This window comes from Hemitrygon akajei, chromosome 6 (assembly GCF_048418815.1).
Source record: "Hemitrygon akajei chromosome 6, sHemAka1.3, whole genome shotgun sequence".
Lineage (NCBI taxonomy): Eukaryota > Metazoa > Chordata > Chondrichthyes > Myliobatiformes > Dasyatidae > Hemitrygon > Hemitrygon akajei.
In genome coordinates this window covers 6,673,424-6,698,763 of record NC_133129.1, presented here as the reverse complement: position 1 = coordinate 6,698,763, position 25,340 = coordinate 6,673,424, and the positions used below count along the sequence as shown (strand labels likewise).

Here is a 25,340-nt window from a genome sequence, read left to right as displayed (position 1 = left end):
ATCCTCCCTCTCGCACTATCTCCAAGCTTTCTCTATTAGTGAGCCAACCGCCTCTTCCTTCGTCTCTTCAGTTCGGCTCCCACACACCGGCAATTCTAGTTTAAACTCTCCCCAATAGCCTTAGCAAACCTCCCCAAATCCCCCTGGGATTCAAGTGCTACCCTATCTTTTTTGTACAGGTCACACCTGCCCCAAAAGAGGTTCCAATGATCCAGAAATCCGAATCTTGCCCCCGCTCCAATTCCTCAGCCATGCATTTATCACCTCACTGTTCCTATACTCACTGTCGTGTGACACAGGTTGTAATCCCGAGATTACTACCTTTGCGGTCCTGCTTCTCAACTTCCTTCTTAAGTCCCTGTAGTCTGCTTTCAGGACCTCCTCCCTTTTCCAACCTATGTCGTCGGTACCAATATGTACCACGACCTCTGGCTGTTCTCCTTCTCACTTCAGAATATCGTGGATGCGATCAGAAACATCCCAGACCCTGGCACCTGGGAGGCCAACTACCATCCGCATTTCTTAAGTCCATAAAATCGCCTATCTGATCCCCTAGCTATAGAGTCCCCTATCACTGCTGCCATTCTCTTCCTTTCCCTACCCTTCTGAGCCACAGGGCCAGACTGCACCAGAGACACGGCCACTATTGCTTCCCCCAGGTAGGCCATCACCCCCAACATCACTCACGCAGGATTACTTATTAAGGGGGACAGCCACAGGGGTACTCTCTAGCATCTGACTCCTGCTCTTCCCTCTCCTGACTGTCACCCACTTCTCTGCTGCCCGAAGCCCCGGTGTGACTACCTGCCTAGCTCCTGATCACCTCCTTATTCTCCCTGATCAGACAAAGGTCATCGAGCTGCATCTCCAGTTCCCTAACGCAGTCTCTAAAAGGAGCTGCAGCTCTATGCACCTGGCACTGATGTGACCGCCCAGGAGGCTGGGAGTCTCCCAGACTTACCACTTCTGACACCCAGTAAAGTACACCGGCCTCACACACATACTTCCTGTCTCTATTCTGCACAGACAACCTTCCCACCTCGACCCGTTATCGCCAATGCCCTCCTACTCTGTCTCCTTCTATTCCATCACCCGCTCTATAAAGCTGTCTCCTTTTAAACTCTTCCCACTGTTCTAACTGGCTGACATCTACGCACTTGCGCAGTCCTGCCTTGATCAAACTGCTGAAGAAATAACACAAACAGACAATACACACAGCCAATGAAAAGTCACCCCCTCCCTCCCCGGAAGTTTTCATGTTTTATCGTTTCACAACATTGAATCATGGTGGATTTAATTTGGCTTTTTTGACACTGATCAACAGAAAAAGACTCTTTCGTGTTGCAGTGAAAACAGATCTCTACAAAGTGATCTAATTTAATTACAACTATCAAACAGAAAATAATTGATTGCATATGTATTCACCTCCTTTAATTTGACAACACACAGATCATCAATGGTGCAGCCAATTGGTTTTACAAGTCGTATAATTAGATAAATGGAGATCTGTTTTTGGAGAGCTATGTACAGTCAAGGTGTTTCAATAGTAAAAATGCATCTGTATCAGGCTGATAAGTCAGTATCCTGGCAAAAGCTACACATGAAGACAAAGAACTTTCCAAGAAACTTAGCAAAACTGTTATTGAAAAGCACAGGTCAGGAGATGGATACAAGAAAATGTTGAAGTCACTGAGTATCCCTTGGATTACAGTTAAGTCAATCACCAATACGACACAGCTGTAAATCTGCCTAGACCCATTCTCAAAATCTGAGTGACCATGCAAGAAGTGGACTGAGGTGGGGGGGGGGGGGGGGGGGGTCGGAGAGAGAGCGGGTCACCAAAAGACTGATCATACAACTGTTGCCAGGGTGTTTCACCAGTCACAGCTTTATGGGAGAGTGGCAAAGAGAAAGCCACTGTTGGGGAAAAAAAACACTAAATCTCGGCTAGAGTTTGCCAGAAGGCATATGAGAGACTTTGAAGTCAGCTGGAAGGTTCTATGGCCTGATGAAAACAAAATTGAGCTTTTTGGCCATCAGACCAAACTCCATGTTTGGTATAAGCCAAACACCACACATCAAAAACACACCAAACCATCCATACTGTGAAGCATGGTGGAGGCTGCATCTTACTGTGAGGATGGTTCACTGCAACAGGCCCTAGAAGGCTTGTGAAGGTAGAGGGTAAAATACATGCAACAAAATACAGGGAAATCCTGGAGGAAACCCTGATGCAGTCTACAAGAGAACAGGGACTTGGGAGAAGATTTGTTTTCCAGCATATAGCCAAAACTACATAGGAATGGCTTAAAAACAAAAAATTAATGTCCTGGAGTGGCCAAGTTAGAATACAGACCTCAATCCAATTGAGAATTTGTTGCCGGACTTTAAAGGGCTGTTTATTCACAATCCCAATGCAATCTGACAGAGTTTGAGCAGTTTTGCACAGAAGAATCGGGAAAAACTGCAGTGCCCAGATGTGCAAAGCTGATAGATACAGATTCAAGCCTGTAATTGCTGCCAAAGGTGCATCTAAACACTGACTTGAAGGGGCTAAATACTTATGCAATCAATTATTTTGCATTTACACATACACATAACCACATACTTGCACTTCATATTATTTGTCACACTGTCACATGTACCAAGATGAAAGTATGATTTTATCTGTATGAACAGTATGCAAAACCATCTTTTCACTTTTCACAGTGAAAAAGCTTGCCTTGCACACCATTCGTACAGATCAGATCATTACATAGTGCTCTGCAGTAGAACAAGGCAAAATAAAGTGGAAAGTACATTGAAGGTAAAAAAATAAGGTGCAAAATAATAAGATAGGTTGTAAGGTCAACTTTCTCTGTAACTTTTCCACTTTATTCTGCATTCTCTTATCATACAAGAGGTCCATTCAGAAGTCTGATAACAGCGGGATAGAAGTTATCCTTGAGCCTGGTGGTACATGCTTTCAGGCATTTGTATCTACTGCTCAATGGGAGAGGGAAGAGACACTGTCCAGGGTAGATAGAGTCTTTGGTTATGCTGGCTACTTTACTGAGGTGGCAAAGGGGATAGACATGGTAGGCTCATCCAGTAGACCGAGATGCATGGGATCCACACTAACTTGGCCATCTGGATTCAGAATTGGCTTGCCCACTGAAGATAGAGGACAGTGATCAATATACAATCTCGCTGGAGGTCTGTCTGTTTGGAAGTAAATGACAATGGATAAATCTAGTAATCAAAATGCCATTACTTTCAAAGTAATTATGCAAAAGGATAATTAAAAGGATCTGGTCTTCGGGTTGAGATGCTGAAGTGGAGAAAGGCCGATCTTCATGGTGTCAAAAAGGATCTGGTAAATTGGGATTAGGGCAGGCTATTTTCTCAGAACAGAGGGGCATCCCTTTAAAACTGTTTCCTCCTGTGTTAGCCATTTCAGCCCTGGGAAAAAGCCTCTGATTATCCACGCGATCAATGCCTCTCATCATCTTATACACCTCTATCGGGTCATCTCTCATCCTCCGTTGCTCCAAAGAGAAAAGGCCGAGTTCATCCAACCAAAGGAGGTTGTGGAAGTTAGTGAATTCAAGGAAAGTAATAGTGAAACACAGAAAATACATCAACATTACAATGGAGGTGGTATTGGTGGCTTGAAACACAAAAGAAATAAATCCCCAGGGCCTGACTAGCTTTTTTACAGTATGCTGTGGGAAACAAGGGAGGAGATTGCTCGAGCACTCACCAGCAGAGTTTCCTTTATATTATATAAAAAATCATGTTGGAGTAACTCAACAGGTCAGGGAGCTATCAGCAGAGGAAAATGGACAGCTGGCATTTCCAATTGGGACCCTGCATCTAGTCAGGAGTAGGGGCAGGAGGTGTGTTGATTGACAGATGGAGTCAGGTGGAGAAAGGAGAGTGAAAATAGCAATAGAGGCTGGGAGTTGATAGGAGTAGGGTAAAGGGCTGCCGATGATGGAACATGATAGGAAAGAAAAGTGGAGTATGGAATCAAATAAGTGAGTTGGAGGAAGAAATCCAATGAGTGATGGGCAGATGAAGTAGCTTAAGAAAGGAAGCAATGTCAAGCTAGGAAACTATAGGCCAGTGAGCCTTTAATCAATACAGTTGGCCCTCCTTATCTGCGGGGGATTGGTTCCAGGACCTCCTGCGGATACCAAAAATCACGTATGCTCAAGCCCTTTATTTAACCTGGCTCAGTGTGGTGGTCTTTAGGAGCTAGCGAAACTCCGGACTTTATTTAGCCTGTCTCAGAGCGGTGGTCTTTAGGACCTGGTGCAGCTCTGAATCCGCAATGTTTCTTTTCAAAAAAATAATCACGATCAGGGTTGAAAATAAGGTGGAAGTAATAAAGCGATCAGAAAGAGGTGAAACGCCATCGGTCATTGGAAAAGCGTTAGGCTACAGTCGGTCAACGATTGGAACAATTTTAATGGAGCATGTGAAAGGCCCTGCCCCGATGAAAGCTACAATTATTACTAAGCAACGCAGTGGTTTAATTATTGAAATGCATATGTTTCTTAAGTTTTATATGCATAGAAAGGTAAAATATATACTATATACTAAAACAAATGTTTTACTAACTGACACTAACTGCACGCTTCGAAGCATCAAACATTACAGCAAGGGGGAGAGCCAGTCCCTTCTTAACATCTGACCAGCAGGCTCCAATCATTGATTCAGAGCACACACGGAGGACCCTTGCCAGGGTCAACCCACGAAAAGTGGGAGGTCCCAACAACATCCCCGGACGTGTGCTCAAGGAATGTGCTGATGTATTAGCAGATGTCCTGACAGACATTTTCAACATCTTCCTTAGTCAAGCCATTGTCCCCAGATGCTTCAAAACCTCCATAATCATCCCTGTAGCAAAGAAATCAGTTGTAGCCTGTCTGAATGATTACCGTCCCGTCGCCCTGACCCCCGTAGTGATGAAATGTTTTGAACAGCTTGTCAAGCCTCATATCACAGCCAGCCTCCCCTCATCACTGGATCCTCTATAGTTTGCTTATCGTCCAAATTGCTCTACGGAGGATGCAATATCCACCACACTGCACAAAGTTCTCTCTCACTTGGACAACAAAGACACTTAGGCCAGAATCCTGTACATTGATTTTAGTTCAGCGTTCAATACCATCATCCCGCAGAGACTAGTGGAGAAACTGTCGCTGCTTGACCTTAACACTGCCTTGTGTCGCTGGATTCTGGATTTCTTGACAGAGAGACCAGTCAGTCCATGTTGGCAGGAACATCTCTGACCCCATCACACTGAGCACTGGATCCCCACAAGGCTGTGTGCTCAGCCCATTGCTGTTTACACTGCTAACACATGACTGTGCAGCCAGATTCAAGGAGAACCTGATCATTAAACTTGCTGATGATACCACAGCGGTGGGGCTCATCAGCAAAAATGATGAAACAATGTACAGGGAGGAGGTCAAACACCTAGAGAGCTGGTGCAGTGACAACAACTTGATGCTTAATGTTACCAAAACCAAGGAGATGATCATCAGTTTCAGACGGTCTCAGCCTGAGCACACACCCCTCAGCATCAGCGGCTCCACAGTGGAGAGAGTGGAAAACATCAAGTTCCTTGGGGTGCAGATCTCAGACAATCTCACCTGGTCCAGGAACACCACTGGGATTGTGAAACGGGCCCAGCAGAGATTGCACTTTCTGAGGAAGCTTAAACAAGCATCACTCCCCACTAACATCTTAACTACCGTAAATTCCGGACTACAGAGCGCACCTGATTAAAAGCAGCAGGCTCTAATTTTAGAAAGAAAATCAATTTTGTACTTGTACAGGCCGCACCGGATTTTAAGCCGCAGGTGTCCCACGTTGTAATATGAGATATTTACACAGAAAGATATTACACGTGAGGATTTGTTAACTTTTAATTAAATCCGTATGGTAACATAAACAAATACATATTGCAAATGCTTTTTTTCGAACCGTGCCTGTAACACGGCTACTTTTAAATATACATACGTATCGGTAACACACAAATTACGTTGCGTATACTTTTTTACTGAACAGTGCACGAACAACATTCCAATATCTCCTAACGACTGGTAAAAAATATATATATACTGCAGCCTACCAGGAAAAGTTATTGATCGCCTTTAACTTAAAAGCTGCATCATATGCTTGCAGCGTTCTCACTCGGGTGTAATGCGCTCGCCCCCTCCTTTCCGTTTATCCCAAACCGGTATTTTCCCACAAGACGCGGCGAAACCGGATGTGACATCATAGCATTCCGGGATGTAGTGCAGAAAACAAATATACTTAAAACACTTCTAACTTTAACTAGAAAATACTAACAAATGAATTACTAAGCGAAAATATTATAAACTAAATAACTGCCATAAAGGCAACACAATGCTTTTCTTCGAGTGTTTTCCATGTTGATGAGGGTGAGTACAAATGACTGATTACAATAATTTAATTGTGAAAGTGCGCTTGATTTATCGTACAATTTCATTGGACCTCTGTGAACTACTCATCAATTTTATTGGTCTACTGTTACGAGGCAAAATGTTTTTGGCGGCATGAAAAAAAACCATGCATTAGCCGCACCGTAGTAAAGGCCAGAGTGTTCAAAGCTGTTCAAAGCGTGGGAAAAAAGTAGCAGCTTATAATCCGGAATTTACAGTACATTCTACAGAGGCGTGGTTGAGAGTGTGCTGACCTTTTGCATCATAACCTGGTACTCCAGCTGCAGTGCTACTGACAAAAAAGCCTTACAGAGGGTGGTTAGGGGAGCAGAGGTGGTTATTGGGGTCTCCCTACCTTCTGTCCAAGACCTCTTTCAGAATCGATGCCTCCAGAAGACACGGTACATCATTAAAGACCCCTCACACCCTCTCCATAAACTGTTTGTTCTTCTGCCATCAGGAAAACATTACAGGAGCATCAAAACAAAAAACCACAAGGCTACTAAACAGCTTCCTCCCACAGGCAGTCAGACTGCTAAATAGCTGCTCTACCTGACTCTGCTTTGGACACTTTTAACTTGCACTGGACACTTATAACTTGTTTTTAACTGACATGTGGCTGTTGTGTTTTACTATTTATTGTGTTTATTATTTAGTGTTGCGTTTGTTATGTTATGATTGCACTGCCCCTGGGAAACGCTGTCTCATTCTGCTCTGCAGAGCTGATGTACGGTTAGAATGACAATAAAGCTTTTGAATCTTGAATCTTGAAAATAATACTGGATGTACCTGTTCCGACTTAAAGACGGACTCAGGAACAGAACTCATTTATAACCCGAGGACTGTCTGTACTTTTAAATAATCTTTAGATTACTTATAATACCTAATACAATGTAAATTCTATGTAAATGGTTGTTATACTGTATTGTTTAGGGAATAATGACAAGAAAAAAAGTCTGTACATGCTCAAACGAGTGCTGGAGAGAGAACTTTCGGGTTTTCCCGATCAGTGGTTGGTTGAATACGCGCATGCGGAATCCACGGATAAGGAGGGCCAACTGTATTAGGAAAGTTACAGTAAGGGGTTTGGAGAGGCATGATTTTTCGCATTTGGAAAGACAAAGACCAATTAGGCAGAGGCAATAGCTATGATTCTGGGATATCATGTTCCACAAAATTAATTGAGTGTTTTTGAGGTAACCAAGAACATCAGTAGGGTGGTCATCATCATCATCATCATAGCTTGTCACACCAGACAGCCAGCCACTCTAGTGTTGTTTGGTTGATGTTGAGCAGGTCAGTGTCAGCTAAATCAGGTGAGAGTGGGCAGTTGCGCAGAACGTGTTCAATGTTCTGCACCCTTTCGCCACACTCACAGGATTCACTGGTCTTTAAACTCCAGTTCACCATATTGTCTCCCGTCTTACAAACTCCTGCTCTCACTCTGTAGAGAGTGCAACATTTCTGTCAAGCAGTGACCCGTCTGGCAACATTTCTGTGGGGCTTGCACTGTATTGCTTGGTGGCGTTCTGGCTTCCGTTTGTTGCCATAAGTCAATCCTGTATGTTTGGGGAGATGTTCCATGCAACAATTCCTCCACTGTAGCAAAGCCTTTCCTTGATTTTAGGCAGTTGGAAACTGGCACATGATGATGTAGTGGGTGCCATGGATCCAAGTTCTGTTTACCTTTTTCATTTTTTGTTGTAGTATGTCTTCGGATCTCTGGGGGAGCAATGCCTGCAAGTCTGTAAATGTTAGTGGGTGTGGGGCGCAGTGTGCCCGTGATTATTCGGCAGGCTTTGTTAAGCAACAGGTTTATTTTCTTCGCATGGGCTTATCTGCCCCACACAGGTGCGAAGCAAAGTGCTAGGGCAGTGATCTAAGTGTGTGAGCATTAGCTCCCCATTTCATGCCTGCTAATTTTTTCAAGAGAGAATTGCGAGAGCCAACTTTCCCTGAGTTTTCGGATGTGGGTGGTAAATGAGAGCGTCCTATCCAGTGTCACACCCAGGTAAATTGGAGTCGGACGGTGTTCAAGCTCCTTCCCACACCAGAAGATCTTGAGTTTCTGAGCTGCTTCTCGATTCCTCAGCTGGAATGCACACACTTGAGTTTTTGATGGATTTGGGTTCAGAGACCATTTTTCCTAACAGTGCTTCATTGCTTCGAGGGCTGCTGTAAGTCGTATTTCAACTTCTTGGAAGGAGTTAGCTTGTGTTGCTATGCATAGGTCATCTGCATAGATAAACCTGCATGTGTTAGGAAAGGTTGGTTGGTTGTTTGTGTAAACATTAAATAGTAGAGGTGCCAGGACTGATCCCTATGGTAGTCCGTTTTTTTGTGGACGCCACCTACCCTTAATTCCATTAATTTCTACATAAAATCTACGATTTTCTAGGAGGCTTCTTATTACTTTGACTGTGGTTTCATTCTTTAACATTTTAGATAATTTCAGTAGAAGGCCTCTGTGATTCACAGTGTTGTATGCTGCTGTTAAGTCAACAAATACTGCCCCTGTAACTTGTTGCATTTCAAAACCATCCTCAGTACACTGGGTTAAGTTCAGGACTTGACCGCAGCAAGAGCTGCCTGGTCTGAACCCAGCTTGGTCTGGTGTTAGAAGATCTTTGACTAAGGGTGATTCTTTTTCAGTATGAGTCTCTTGCGTCTCTCGCAGAGTTTATAGAGGGTGCAGAGCAAGGAAATCGGTCTGTAGTTTTTAGGAATGTTGGGGTCTTTATTGGGCTTTAGGAGAGCAACAACTTTGGCTCTTCTTCACTTTGTAGGTAGGTTTAATGATCTTAGGCAACAGATAAATAAGGGACAGAAGCAAGTGGAGTGCTTTAGGTCCAAGATGTTTAAGGAATTCATTAAGAATCCCATCTATGCCAGCAGCTTTGTTGGATGTTAGCTGTGATACTTCATCCTTTAATTCTTCTAGGGTAAGAAGTGGGAAGTTGTTATTCCTGTTTGAGAGAGTTGATTCAATCTCTTGATGTTGCTTTTTCTTTTGCCTCCGTTCCTTGTTATTTGGTCGACCATTTAGTATTAGCTGGTGGGCAACCTGATTGGGTGTTACTGCAGCAATTCTCAGTGGTGGTCTATTGTCTGAGTTGAGTTCCCAAGCAGTTGCCCATGCCTTCTTACTGTTCTTGGTCATGTCTGTGTTTTCTATCAGTTCCTGCCAACACTGATGTCTCTCTTGGCTCAGTAGGGGCAAAACTGACTCTCCCATTTCAACTGTGTCTTGACCAAACGGGTCTTGGTCATATATAGGGTAGGGTGATAAATATCTTTATGGACTTTGACATGATCTCACATGGCCAGCTGATAAACTGAATAAAAAATATTGGCTTGAGAGAAGGAGCTAGAGAATGGCAGTGGAGGGTTCTAACCAGTAGAGTGTAACAAGCATCAGTGCTGGGTCTTTTATATATTAATGATTTATTGTATACATTAATGATTTGGAAGAGGACTTAAGGGACAGGATTAGCAAGTTTGAAAATGACAAAGTTGATTAGTGATTAGTGAAGAAACAAAATACAGGACTGCAGATGTTGGGAAATGGAGCTACAATCAGCAGGAAGAACTCGGTGAATTGAGCAGCAGCTGTGGGTGAAAAGGAATTACTAATGTTTCAGGTTGGGTCAGGTCTTTGATCTGAAAAACTAACAATTCTTTTCCTAATGCAAATGTTATTCAACCTGCTAAGTTCTTCCTACAGAATGCCTGTAGACTGAAGAAAGATGGTTATAATAGGATCTAAATCAAGTGGAAAAGTGGGTAAGGAAATGGCTGGTAAAATTTGAATCACACACATTTTGTTATGCCATATCAAGCCAGGGATGACAAAATGAATGACAAGGTTCTGGGAGTATTATTGAACAGTGAGACCTTGCAGTAAAAGTACAAAGTTCCCTGAAAATACAAGTAAACTGTGATGAAAAAGGCACATGGTATGCTTGTCTCCATAAGTTGAAGTATACAAGTTGGGATTTCACATTACAGTTGTAAGTTACACCACACTTAACAGTACTGAGTGCAGTTCCAGTTGCCATTATTATAGGAAGAATGTCATCTTGAGAAGGTGAAGTGAAGATTCATTGGAAATGTGGCACAGACAAGAGTGTATAGATTGGATGGCAATGGCAAACAATGACCTTACAGAGGTAAATAGAAGTATGAGTGTCATCAATCAGGTCAATAGCTATATTCCTTTTCCAGGATCGTTCATTCATTACGTACCATGTCGTATGATGTGGACAATCATCATCTTTACATGACAAAGATTATTCTTAGCAATTTTTTTTTTACAGCAGTTTGCCATTTCCTTCTAGCCAGTGTCTTTTTCCAGGATACAGGAGTCTAAGTTTACAGTGGGATGGCTAAGATTTTAACGCAACCCAAGGAAAAAGTTGTCACACAGAAGATGGTTGATATACAAATCAAAACTGCCAGTGGTGATTAACAGACACAGTCCAAAGGCATTTGGATGGGCAGGTGGATAGCACATATTTAAAGATAAATTGGCCACAAGGCAAATAGGATTAGCTATGCATCTTGGTAGATATGAATAAGTGGACCAAAGGGCCTGTTTCCATGCTGTATAACACAATCTTTGAAATACATCCCCTATGCATCAACAAATGACTGCAATTCTAAAACAGAGGCTCCACAACTGCTTAACAATTTTCCAAACAATAACTGGCAAGCCTAGTTTAAGGCACATTAGAAAATATTCCACTCCAGGACATTTGTCATAAACATTCTATTAAAAAGCACACAAACAGATCTATCTTCATAAGACTGACATAATAAAAGACAAAAAGAATCACACAGTGATAATCCAGGAAGTCGGGAAAATCAGGGTCATTATGGCATAGTGCTATAAAAATCAACTCGCACACCGCGCATTGCTAGGGCCCCTTCAGTAGTAATTGCCACCAGTTTATGAATGGGGATGTCATTTTCATGGACATTTTTTCTAAACTCATTGTAAATATCCTCACTTCTCGTTCTCTCCTTTAAGTGCAAAAGAGTGAGGAAGTACTCCTTTGTTGTAAAGTCCAGGAAAGCCTTTCTGACAAATACGACAAGCTGAGCTGTTTGCATTACATCCAGGGATTCATCGAACTGTCGTGAAAAATATTCACAGAGTGACAAGTCCTTTAACACTTGCAATCCACATCCTCTGAGCCTTCAACCCCGACTCCTCAACTTTTCTGGTATTGGTAAACTGTTACTGAGACATCAGTATAGGTTTCAGGGGTACGCAAGCTAATGAAATCACCGTTTTTGTTTCCCATTTCTTTACATTTAGGGAATGTTGGAATTTAAAGGGGCAGAAGTGTTGTACTGTGAGCATTATAAAGGTAAGTTAATACCAATTAGGATCATGGTAAAGCTGCTTGTAAAGAGAGACTGTTTCGGGGGTTGTGGGGTTTTCCTTCCAGTCTTTTCTGCCTGGTGTGCATTAGTGAAAACCTCTGTATGCAAATAGCATTTTACCATCCTAGATAAAGTTGTTCCTTTTGGGCATGAAGTTATCCAGTGGTCCTTTTTCAAAGCAAAGTTACTACACAGTTGCATCAAAGGGTTTATCAGGCATAATGTATTTGTGTATTTCTTTTTCTTTTTTGGGATCTACTGCGTAAGTCTCAAAGATCGACTGGTTGGCAACCACTACTGTACAGATTACAGAGGAGGAGGAGTTTGCTATCCTGCGGCAAATCAGGGCGGATAAGTCCCCAGGGACTGACAAGGACCCTACAGGAGACAAGTGCAGAAATTCTGGGACCCTAGCAGAGATATGTAAATCATCCTTAGCAACAGGAGAGGTACCAGAGGATTGGAAGATATCCAGTGTTGTTCCACTGTTTAAAAAATGCTCTAAACATAAACCAGGAAATTATAGGTTGCTAAGTCTGACATCAGTTGTGGTAAAGTTATTCCAAGTTATTAGAAAGGATCTGGACACCGAAGTATTTGGAAAGACATGGACTGGATAGACATAATCAGCATGACTTCAGAAATGGTAGGTCATGCCTGACTAATCTTTTTGAGGAAGTTAACAGGAAAGTGGATGAAGACAAGCAGTGGACATTGTCTACATTGATTTTAACACAGCATTTGACAAGGTTTTGCATGGGAAGTTATTCAAAAAGATTTAGTTGCTCAGCATTCAAGATGAGGTAGTAAACTGGATTGGACATTGGCTTTGTGGAAGAAGCCAGAGAGTGGTAGCAGCGGAAAAATGGCCTGAAAAATGGCAGATGGAATTTAATGCACTTCAGTATGATCAACCAGGGTAGGTCTTACACAGTAGGGCTCCAAGGAGTGTGGTAGAACAAAGGGACCTGGGAATACAGGTCCATAATTCATTGAAAGTGGAGTCACAGGTAGATAGGGTCATAAAGATGGATTTTGACATTGTTGTGTGCCATACTCTGCAAGAGCCTTGGCGACCACTTTTTTTTCAAGTGGTGTCGTGGAGGAAAGATTCTGCGAGTGGTTTTTTTTACGAGGCTGAGTTGCGAGCTTGACCCTCAACCCAGCACAGATGGAAAGCATGCCCGGGAGCGGTCCAACTGGGTTCGAACTCAGGAGCCTTCACTCCGGAGTCCAGCGCTGATGTCACTGTGCCACCAGCCGGTTACTCTCACATTGGCCTTCATAAATCAGTGTATTGGGTACAGGAGATGGGATGTAATGCTGACATTGTACAAGAATTTTGGTGAAGCCTAAGTTGGAGTATTTGGTACAGTTTTGTTCACTGATCTGCAGGAAATATGTAAACACGGTTGAAGTAGTACAGAGAAAATTTACAAAGATGTTGCCGGCTACACACACACTTGAGTTGAGGAAAGATCGATTGGTTAGGACTATATTCCTTAGAAGGTAGAAGTTTGAGAGGAGACTTGCTAGAGGTATTCTAATTTATGAGGGGTTTAGATAGGGTTAATGGAAACAGGCTTTTTTCACTGAGGTCGGATGGGACTACAAACAGGTCATGAATTAAGTGTGAAAGGTGTAAAGTTTTAAGGGGAACACAAGGGGAATCTTCTTCACTCAGAGTGTCATGAGAATGCGGAACGAACATGCAAGCTTGACTTCAATGTTTAAGAGAAGTTTGGATAGGTACTTGGATAGTAGGGGTATAAAGGGCAATAGTCCCAGTGCAGATCAATGGGAGTAGGCAGTTTAAATTGTTTCGGCATGGACTCGGTGGGCCAAGTCTGCTCCGCCATTTCATCATGGCTGACTTCAGCCCCAAACTTCTGCCTTCCCTCTGCACACCCCCCCCCCTCCCATATCCCTTCAAGTTCTGACCAATCAAGAAACTATCAAACCCTGCTTTAAATAAGTGTAAAGACTTGGCTTCCATAACTGTCTGTGCTAACAAATTCCACAGATCCACCACTCTCTGGCTAAAAAAATTCCTCATCTCCATTCTAAAAGGATGCTCTATTCTGAGACTGTGTCCTCTGATCTTAGACTCTCACACCATAGGACACATTCTTTCCACATCCACTCTATCAAGGCCTTTCACCATTTAATAGGTTTCAATTTGGTCTCCACTCTTTCTTCTGAATTTTCATGAATACAGGCCAAAAGCCAACAAACGCTCTTCATAAGAGCTTTTCAATCCTGAATCACTTTCATAAACCTCCTTTGAAGCCTCTCCTGTCTCAGCACATAAGGGGCCCAAAAACTGCTCACAATACCCCAAGTGAGATCTCACTAATTCTTTATGAAGTGTCAACATTATATCCTTGCTTTTATATTCTAGTCCTCTAGAAATGAATGCTAACATTGCATTTGTCTCCCTCACCACAGATTCAAACTGTAAAATAAACCTTTAAGGAATCCTCCACAAGGACTCCCAAGTACCTTTGAGCCTCAGATTTTAGTATTTTCTCCTCCACTTAGAAAATAGTCAACCCTTACATTTCTCCCAGCGAAGTGCATGACCATACACTTCCTGTCACTGTATTCCACCTGCCACTTCTTTGCCCATTCTCATCCATCTGTAGCCTCTCTACTTCCTCAAAACTACCTACCCTTCCACCTATCTTCATATCCTCTGCAAACTTTGCAACTAAACCATCAATTCTGTCATCCAAATCATTAACATATAACATAAAAAGAATTAGTCCCAACACAGACCCATTTGTAACAACGTTAATCACTGTCAGACAATCAAGAAAGGCTCCCTTTATTCCCCACTTTTTGCCTTCTGCCAATCAGCCACTGCCTTATTCATGCTAGAATCTATCCTGTAATACCATGGGCTCATAACTTGTTCAGCAGCCTCATATGTGATAACTTGTCCAGGATCTTCTGAAAATTCAAGTACACATCTACACAGTGCACTGCAGCATCCATTATCAAGGACACTCATCATCCCCGTCATGCTCTCTTCTCTTCTTACTGCTACTATCAGGAATGAGATACAGAAGAAATAGGTCCCATACCACCAGCTTCAGGAATAGTTTTTACCCTTCAACCATCAGGCTCCTGAACCAACATGGATAATTTCACTTACAACACTGAATTCCTATGTGTTCACTTTCAAGGATTCCACAACTCATCTTCTCAGTATTATTTACCTATTTGTTATTATTTTTGGTTTGTTTTGAATTTGCAGTTTGTCTTCTTCTGCATTGGTTCCTTGTCAGTCTTTTACATAGATTTTCATTGAGTCTACTCTGAATGCCTGCAAGAAAATTAATCTCAGGGTGACATACAATATATATACTTTGGAAACAAATTTGCTTTGAACTTTGAAATTTATCCAAACTTCAGTCCTAGGAATCAATGTTTCCATCTGCAACTGGGTCCTTGAATTCCTGATAACAGACCACAATCAGCAAGGACACCTCTGTCACAATTATTCAACCATGTTATGTCTTCAGCCCCTTACTCTGCTCCCTGTACACTTGTGAACGTGTGGTCAAATTCTGTTCTAGCTCCATGTACGAGTGTGCAGATGATACCATGATACGACCACAGTGGGCAGCATCTCAAATAACAATGAGTCAGAGAATAGGAAGTAGATAGCTTAGTACTATGGTAATAACATTTTCCTCAATATCAGCAAAACAAGAGTTGGTCGGGGGGGGGGGGGGGGAAGGGAGGGCGCAATGTACATGTTCCTGTCTACATCAATGGTGTGAGATTGAGAAATTTAGATGTTTTTAAGCAATATTTATTGAAACAGCATAAAAAGCATTCTATCTGGTGCACAAAAACTTGGTATGGCAACGATTCTTCGTCTAAGCACAAGATACTGCAGAATTATACACACACCAGCATCCCCTCTATGGACTGTGAATACTGGGAATAAACTGTAGATGTTTCAGGCCAAGACCCTCCCTCCATCAGTCCTGATGAAAGATCTCAGCCCGAAACTTCGACTGTTTTTTCCCATCCATAGATGCTGCCTGACCTGCTGAGCTCCTCCAGCACATTGTGTATTGCTCTAGATTTCCAGCATCTGCACTACCTTATGTCATTGTCTATTCTTGATGCCTCAGAAAATCAGCCCAGATCAAAGACCCCACCCATCTCAGATATTTTCTACCCCTGTCCCATCAAGCAAACAACAGAAGCCTGAAAGCATGCACCACCAGGATCAAGGACAGCTTCTAACCCCACTGTTATAAGATTAACTGGTTCCTTAGTATACTAAGATAGATTCAACTTTACAATCTATATGAACAGTATTCAAGACATGCTTTTTACTATATCTCAGTACGTGTGACAATAAGAAAAATTCCAATAAAATAGAAACTCATGGCCTGTCAAAATGTACTATTTTGTATACCAAAACATTTCAACCAAGAAATACATACCCATGACACCACACTACTCATTAAGTGCTAGGCTAAATTGTGATTATTTGCTGGGCTGAAGCACACACCAGCCAGGACTTCTACAGCAGAGGAAAGCATACTAGCACCTGGAGGTCCTATAAGTCACAGATTATACTGAACTGGAAGTGAACTATCTTTCCTTCATTGCTGGCTTTAAACAGTGGAACTCTACAATCAAAGGTACCAAGGAAACAGCTACAACCAGAATGACTGCAATGATAGAAGGCAACATATGATCAACTTTAAGACCAATTAAGAAGTGGATTCCAGATGATTGGAACACATCAGGACCAGTACACGTTGGCCCAATTAAGCAGCAGTCCTAATTAGCCGAAGTTTCATGGAAATAGTCAAGGTTTTAAAAAGATAAACTGAGTTACAAATGATGCATTTAAATAAAATATAGATGAAATTAGAACACTGTATACTAGTTCCTAATAGTAATCAACGAAGGAATTCATCCAGTGTACACAAAGAACAAAATCAGCACAGACACCTAGTGCAGATAATGAAGTGCCTTTGTACAATGCTATCAACAACTGCATTCTCCAAATCTTCATTTTCATTGTAACATTCAGGATTATAAGACCATAAGCCACAGGAGCAGAATTAAGCCATTTGGCCCATCAAGTCTGCTTCACCATTTCATCATGCCTGATCCATTTTCTCTCTCAGCCCCAATCTTCTACCTTCTCCCCATATCCCTTCATGCCTTGATCAATTAAGAATCTCACAAACTCTGCCTTAAATATCGGTAAATACTTGGCTTCCACAGTTTATTGTCCATACCTTCAAATTCTTCGTAGTTATTAACTTGAAGCAGCGCCGTTGTTTCATTTTCACTCATGGCAATTTCTGGCATCTCCAAGCCTGAATGCTTTAAACAGTAGTGAGCAAAATAGTTCTGAATTGTCTTACTGCTTACATCCCACCAACTATCAGTGACAAAAATCACTGTTTTTTGAATACAAAGACATGCAGCTGACTATTTAAAAACCGCTTATGCTAAGCACAGTGTAGCATCCAACGGCCACACAAGTGCATGCGACTGATACGAGTTTAAATGTTCAGCAAGTCTCCTGCCCCAATTAGGCGGAACAGTGATCCAAATAAACGAAGGGAATCCTGACAAATTTCTCAATTAGTTTTTGTTCTTTAAGAGTTGTTCTGAATAAGCAGCTACCCTAATTAACTGATGGCCCAATTAATTAGATCCACTATGTAAAAATTATTGGGCTTGTCAGCAATAAAATGGTTAAAAAGGTGAAATTCCAATACTCCAGAGATAGACATATCACTAAAGGACAAAAAAAAACTGGCAAATGTGATGTCACTGTTCAAATAGATACAGTAACAAATCTTAAGATTACAATCCATGAGTTCACTTATACTAATGGAGCCACTGAATCAAGACAGAAAAAACATCATAGTTTATGAGTTAAAAAAGAACTTGTACAAATCTGTCAATGGCAAATAGTGTCTCTGACAAATGTTTTTGAAGAAGTAATAGAGAAGAAAAAAGGAGTAGCAACACATAAATAGTCTACCTGGCCCACCATTCAATACAATCAATGCTAATCTACTCCAGGCCTCATTTCTTCTGTGCCAGTTTGTCATTGCCACAAATTCTCTGGTCATTTATCCAACCCTTTAAATACCTCTATTGATCTAGACTCCACAACCCACTGGAGTAGAAAATCCCAGAGGTTCACCATAATAGATATGATCCATGGGGATTTTCAAAAGATATCTGGCTATGCATTACATAAAAATCTGGTTGGTGAAATGAAAGGGTCAAAAGAATGGGTAAGATATTGGCTCATGGACAAAGTAGAGTCATAATAATCTGATGCACACTTTAAAGAATGGGAAGCAGTGTTACCATCCAGATCTCAGCACTAGCAGCACATATCTCCAAAAAATATACAATTGGCTATCGGCATGCAAGCCAAATTCTGAAAAGCTTACAATGACACCAAATGTGGAAGGATGCTAAGAAGTGAGAAGGCCAATAGATCATAAATGGCTCTCAAATGAGCAAACAGCTGGAATATGAAATACAGAGCAACAGGAAGTGATGCAATTGGGTAAAGGGCAAAGCAATATAATAGATTAGATCAGCATAGGTCCTAACAATATGTAGCAACAGAGGGACCTGGAGTATATATCCGTAAATCTTAGGGTGATAGGATATATTGGAAACAGAGAAAAAAAACTTCGAAATCTTAGGTAGTACAAACTAAGTCCTTACTATTCACACAACCCCATAACCAACAGGTCAGTCATGTATTACTGGTTAGTAAACATTTCCAGAGCCATTTCCTGCAGTGTTTAGAATTCTCATTTGCCATAAGACAGATTACATTTTAATGTCAAAGCTGGGGTCCAGAGTGTGATCCCATGGAGCCATAAATTGCATATATTATTTCTTACTTCAGACAAGCCGAAATCTATATAGAACTTATCTCCGAGGAGGGGATAACCAGGACGTTATTAGTCTGCATCATTGCCTGCTGTCTTATTGGTATCTGTAGGAAGTCTGTGTTCTAGCCCTCGCAGATAACAAGGGCAGGTAAAAGAGTACGAACGCAGAGATTACAAAACATTGATTAAACCACAACTGGAGTCACAACTAATTCTGTTCGATACACTTTAGAAAGAACACAAAGGTCCATGAGAGGTTCTCAAAGAGATCTCGCAAAATGGTTTTAGAGGTAAAGGACTTTAGATTTAAGGTTAAGTAAGGGGTAGCAAGAAATACAGGGTTCACCTCATAGATTTAGATAAGGACGAGGTAGTTCAAGTGGAGAATATAGTTCCCACAATGACCTTTACCTGTTCAATGAAACTTATGTAACTGTACAAAATCTCTTCAAAGTAAATAAGGCAAATATGTTGGCAACTATGAGCATCAATGGATACGTAAATATCTCCTAATGACACTGCCATCTGAACCTCTATCAACAACCAAACACAATTAACCAAAGGCTCAACTAGACTTGTTCTGTAAATATTATAGCACCAAGAGCAGGTTAGACTCCAGGTGCAAGGTTCAGAAGGTTAAGACACATGGTGACCAATGCAAGCTGATTAATGAATCCACAATTAGGAATTTGTCAGTAGCAAACTGCCAGGGAGGTGGTGGAGCAGATGCAATTACAATGTTTAAAAGGCATTTGGATGGTACTTGTATAGGCAAGGCATACAGGCCTAAACTAGGTGTGTAGGATAGGTGTAGGTGGCTAGCGTGCCCAAAGTAGGACAAAAGGGGTCACAACTGGCAATATCATATGAAGCAGGAAGTATTGGTGGAAGAATATTTCTCTTATTAGAGGTGTGTTTATCACGTGGATCAATACTGAAAACTTTGTCATGTGATATTTATTAACTATCTGAATGCAATCAGATGAGTGGACAGTGTTATGGGTAGCAAGGAAGTCTGTCCAAGATACATGTGATGAAGGAGGCATATGGCATGCTTAGGTCCATAGGTCAGAGCAGAGAATACAAGCCAGGATGTGATATTGCAACTTTACAAGACACTGATTAGGCTGCACTTGGGAGTTCTAGTCATATCACCACACACGGGAAGAATGTGCTTGTATTGGAGAGCGCAGAAGATTCACCAGTATTTTCCAGGATTGGAGGACTTTGAATATCAGAGAGACTGGATAGGCTGTGCTTGATTTCCCTGGTGAGGAAGAGGCTGAAGACTGAGCTGATAGAGGTACATAAGACAATCAGAGGCAAGGAAGGGTAGATAATCAGAATCAATCTTCCTCTGCTAGGACTATCAAAGACAATTGGGTATAGGTTTAAGGTGAGGGGAAGAAATTTTGAGACCCCCAAGTTTTTATTTGCACAGGCATGAAGTGGTTAAATCAGATAAAACATTTAGACAGGGTAGTAGACAGGCAAGAGAGAAGGGTAGTGTCCAAATTTGGGCAGTAGTCTTGATGGCCAAAAAGGACATAATGAGCTGAAAGGATTGTTTCTGTGCTATACAACAATAACTACCTGAAACTTGATCATTACTCTTCCTTCAACACTGATCTGAATGCTGGAAAGTTCAATAAAAGGGCTACAGCAGTTCAAGTCAGTGGCAACAAGGATTACCAATGTTGGCACTGTCAGTAACACTTAAATGGAAAAAAAAGATTCAAAGACCAGAAGTCTCAAATTCAAAGTGGTTATAGAAGGTGCAGGAAAGAGGAAAACAAAGTTTATTTTAAATAATCGCACTGACTTCTATCTGGAGCTTTCTGCCCACCCAGATGGCGATAGCAGTCTTAGAACATCATTGAAGGTAGTCATTCAGTCCAGAGTTCATGTCAGCTCCAGGTGAACAATCTGATTTTCACCTCATTTTCTATTTTCATGAACCCTTGCAACTCTTTAAAAAAAAGAACAGTAGAGCCAATACCTGCAATAAGTATGCCGAGTTAACTAACTTCATCTGCCTGCAATTAGTCTAACTGCCTCTTATTGTATCTGGTACTATCTCCCCTAGCAATATGTCCCATGCACCTACCAATGTATGTGAAAAATTTGACTTGGGCATCTCCTTTAAAATGTCCTCTTTAAAGCCTCTACCATTTTACATTCCATCCTGGGAAAATGAATAACTATCAATGTTGCTTAAAATTTTATGATCAAATCACCCCTCAGCCTCCAATACTCCAGCAAAAAAAAAATCCAACTTTATCCAACTCTTCTTACAGCTAATCCTCTATCTTAGAGGCTCATCAGGTCTTCCTTGATTATTCTTGCCTTTAGTCAGCTGTAAGGAGAAATTTACAGTGACCAATTAACCTATCAACACATATCTGGAGTGTCCAAGTAAACCTGAGTGCCTAGAGAAAACATTCATTCATGGAGAGAATATGCAAACTCTGCACAGACGTGGTCAAGATCACCCGTGTTCCTAAAGCTGAGGCAGCCACACTGCCTCGTGCTTCACTGTGCACCCAATGTTAATAAATTTCACTTAATGACGCCTTAGTGAAAATAGGGAACATCACAGCAAGTAGTGTCTGTGCCAAAATAATTATATGATTTGACCATGTAGGATGTTCCAACCCAAATATCTCAATATTAACATTACACTAATTAAAATGCACTTGCAAAACATAATGTTAATATTTTGTCAGAAAGCACATCCTTTTTCCTTAAATTTAAAACTGAAATAAGAAAAAAGGTTTTTATTTAACCATCTTCCTCTGTTCTAAACAGCCTTCAGAACATCAATACAATCAAAATGATTGTATTTGCTGGAAATCTCAAGCCAGCCAATATCTGTGCCATTCTTGTAAATGAAATAAATATAAGAAATAATTAATACAATGAACATTCTGATAAAAATAATTGATCAAAAGTGTTTTCCTCATCATTTATGCTCAATCTATTTTCCAATATTGTTTTAGTTTCAATACACTAGGAAAAAATAAATCACTTGCACTTGATAATGTAGTAGAGATATTTTACATTAAAACAAAAGTGAAATCGTCAAACCATGCAGCTGCCAAGGTATCCCAAGATACACAGAGTACATGGATACTCTTTTTTTGAGACTGAAATTTGATAAAGCTTTTTAAACTCATAAGTTTTCACTGTCAAAATCAGACTATCAGACAATATAATTCCAAGTGGTCAGAGCTTTTTGAATTTAATACCAGGTGAGAAAACAAAGCATTTTCCAGAGTTAAGTATCAATCACGTTAATCAAAGATTGCCACAGGTCAAGGAAATTTAGTGATCATAAGAGGACTCAAGTGAAAGTCTAATCCATCAGTGCCTTTTGACAATAATTTGCAGCAAGTTTTCCAAATATTTTACAGCGTGCATGATTGGTCAGAATATCAATTACACTGTATGGCCAACGAAACTTCCAATCGATTCTTTCAAAGCATGAGAAATAAGATTGTTAAAATTAGAACGCTGGACATTTATAGCGACAATATTTCGATTAGGTACAACTTATCCATTGAGATAAAATCCTGCTTAAATTTATCAACTGATTCAAGTATTTGAAGTTGCAAGAATTATGCCGATGAAACAATATGGCAAGATGAAGCTTCCGTGTTTGCAAACAATGAGCCTCAGCATCTGTTTACACTGCAGTGTACTGAATCAAATATTGATACAATAGTTTCGCCCACACAAGTAAAGCGATGACGCACTAGCGTCCGGCCATTGAGATGTGCAACTAGGTATACACCCATCAACAGATGCGAATACTTACACACTAAAATTTTAGGAAAGCATATTTACGTTGGATATCTGACTATAAACAATTTAGTTAATACAGACTCAACCACCGTTCCAACTGTGCACTTACATTCCCAGGCAAATGAAACAACGGCAACGTTTCACTTTCACTTCAACTGAAGTTATCCTTTCAAAATTAATCACATTAACAGATGCAACAGCTGTTCTACATTTATCAGCCGATCTATGCACTGATATCTAAAAACACTGCAAAAGACTTTCGTTCAAAGTGTGTGAAGCCTGAGAATGTACCAAATTCAGTCCTTAACGCACAAACTCCGTGCATAAGGTATTAAAAACAACTCGGATATTCATCGGCAGAGATAGGATGCTTTCAACCCACACTAACAAAACATAAATGAATTACACATGACAAACATCACACAACGGCCACGAAACACCCGCACTCAATACTCCGGCAGCCAAGGTCTCCAGACAGACTACACACAACGACTAGGCCTCAGTGAATCAAACAAATATTCCAGCCGTCCACAACCGGAGACAGCAGCCGAACAATGCAGCCAATCCGTGGCCTTCCTGGAGGCCTCACGGGTCCCGGAACAACACAAAGGAGAGACGGACAGTCGGCAGGTTCAGTCCGGGGCTGACCCCCTCAAATCAGACCAGCCCACCGCCATCAGGACCAAACTGCATCGGCTCTAACTCAGTGGATTTCTCGGACCAGGACCCAGTGCCCACAGTGCTCAATACTGGTGTCTGATCAGGGCCTGAGGTAAACCTTGCCCCTAACAAGTCGAAACCCGACCGCCAACAGCGCCGATCGTCGGCAGCACCTTCTATCCCAGGCCTTCAGTCCTGCCTGCTCCCCGCCCACTCCCCCGTGAGGCCAGTGGGCCAGACCGGTTCTACTCTCCGAAAACCGAACAGGCCTCACTTCCTCTTGCGGCCTAAGGTCGGGCTCGACCTGCTCCCGCCCTACCCACTCATCCCCGCTGTGTTAGGCCTGGCTGCTAGATAACCGCCATCATTCCCGGCTCAGCGAGAGCGGAAGGGCCCGAGGGCGGACCAAGTCAGCGACTAGGCCCGAGTCCGGGGCCTCGCCCGCCTGCAGCCCCGTTCCCGTCGACCCTTAATGCGGAGGTGGGTTCTCTCCGGCGCCCCGGATTTTACCTCAGGAATAAGCCGCTGTCGACGCGGCGGCCGAGGCGAGCCGTCTCCTCCGGTCTCCGCGGCGATAAACAGGGCGGCGGGCAGAACAACAACACTCGGCGGACATGAAGGGACGTGAACTCGCGGCGCGCTCCCTCTGCCGCCCGCCAGCCCACCGTGCGGCCTCGGCTCGGGCTTAGCGGCCTGCCCTTCGCCCTCTACTCTTCACGCTATCGCGGTGCGCGCCTCCCGAGCGGCGGCCGACTCGCGGGCTCGGCGATCGCGACTCCCCTCTCGCAGACAAAATGCCGACCGGAAGTGAACGAACAAGCACGAGCGGAGAGGGGGGAGGATGAAGGCGCCAAACGCCACTTCCGGCTGCAGCGCCCCCGCGCGCTCACAGACCCGCACCGGACCCGGAGGTCCGAGCATGCGCGCTTTCAAATCGCCTCGTCCCACCACCGGGCGACCCGAAGGCCCAGAAATGCGCGTGCGCGGCTGGCCGGATTCCCTCTTCACTTTTGGCGGGAATTGCTTCCTATCGGCCGTTTGCTATCGTTGGGAGTGGACCTGGTTCTCCTTGACCATCTCGGCTTGAAGGCATGCAACGGCTCGTGGAATAACTTGAGTATTATGTATAAGGGTGAGGTGTTACTAGGTCAGATGTACGTTAAATGACAAGGCCTTTGGGAACATTAAGAAAGATCTTAAGGTCCAGGTCCAAAGCTCCCTGAAAGTGGTAACACAAGTAAATAGAGTGGTCAAGGTAGTGTACGGTATGCTTGCCTTCTTCAATCGGAATGCTGAGTATTTAAAAAATCAGGTCATATTGCAGTTGTATATGTAACAGCGTCATAGGAAGGCATTCCTGCCTGTGGCCATCAAACTTTACAACTCCTCCCTCGGAGTGTCAGACACCCTGAGCCAATAGGCTGGTTCTGGACTTATTTCCACTTGGCATGATTAACTTATTTAATTATTTATGGTTTTATATTGCTATATTTCTTCACTATTCTTGTTTGGTGTGGCTGTAACGAAACCCAATTTCAGAATCTGAAAGCAAGGGTGCAACACTGAGATTTTATAAGGCACTGTCAGATCGTACTTGGAGTATTGTAAGCAATTTTGTGTCCCATGTCTAAAGAAGAATGTGCTGTTTTGGAGACAGTCTATAGAAGGTTCACAAAAATGATCCCAGGATGAGTGCATTATTCTCTGAGGAAGGTTAGATGGCTCTGGCTAGAGTTTAGGAGGATGAGGGTGAATCTCACTATACAATATTGAAAAGCCTGGATAGAGTGGACTGGAGAGGATGTTTCCAGTACTGGGAGAGTCTTGGACCAGAGGCTCAGATTAAAAGGATGTCCCTTTAGAACAGAGGTGAGGAGGAATTTCTTAGCCAGAGGGTGGAAAATCTGTAATTCATTGCCAAAGATGGCTGAATAGTACAGGCCCTTTGGCACATGATATTGTACCAACCTGTTAATCTACTCCAAATTAATCTAATGCTTCCCTCCCGAATAACCCTCCGATGATATGTCTAAGAGTCTCTTAAATGTCTCTAATGTATCTGTGTCTACTACCATCCCTGCAGCACATTCTTCACACCCACCACTTTCAGTGTGTAAAA

At 42.3% G+C, this 25,340-nt stretch overlaps 1 protein-coding gene across 4 annotated transcripts in view; it reads right to left on the bottom strand.

Annotated features, from left to right (window-relative positions):
* LOC140728834 (nipped-B-like protein) overlaps positions 1-24,039 on the bottom strand; it is a 499,555-nt gene extending 475,516 nt beyond the window's left edge. For 3 of the 4 annotated variants that reach the window (XM_073047821.1, XM_073047826.1, XM_073047824.1), the window contains exon 1: positions 23,732-24,038. The gene's annotated coding sequence lies outside the window, so the exon portion shown is untranslated. Of the gene's footprint in view, positions 1-23,731 lie in introns of all 4 variants that reach the window. The other variant, XM_073047823.1, reaches the window with a different exon arrangement.
* Positions 24,040-25,340: the final 1,301 nt, after the last annotated feature.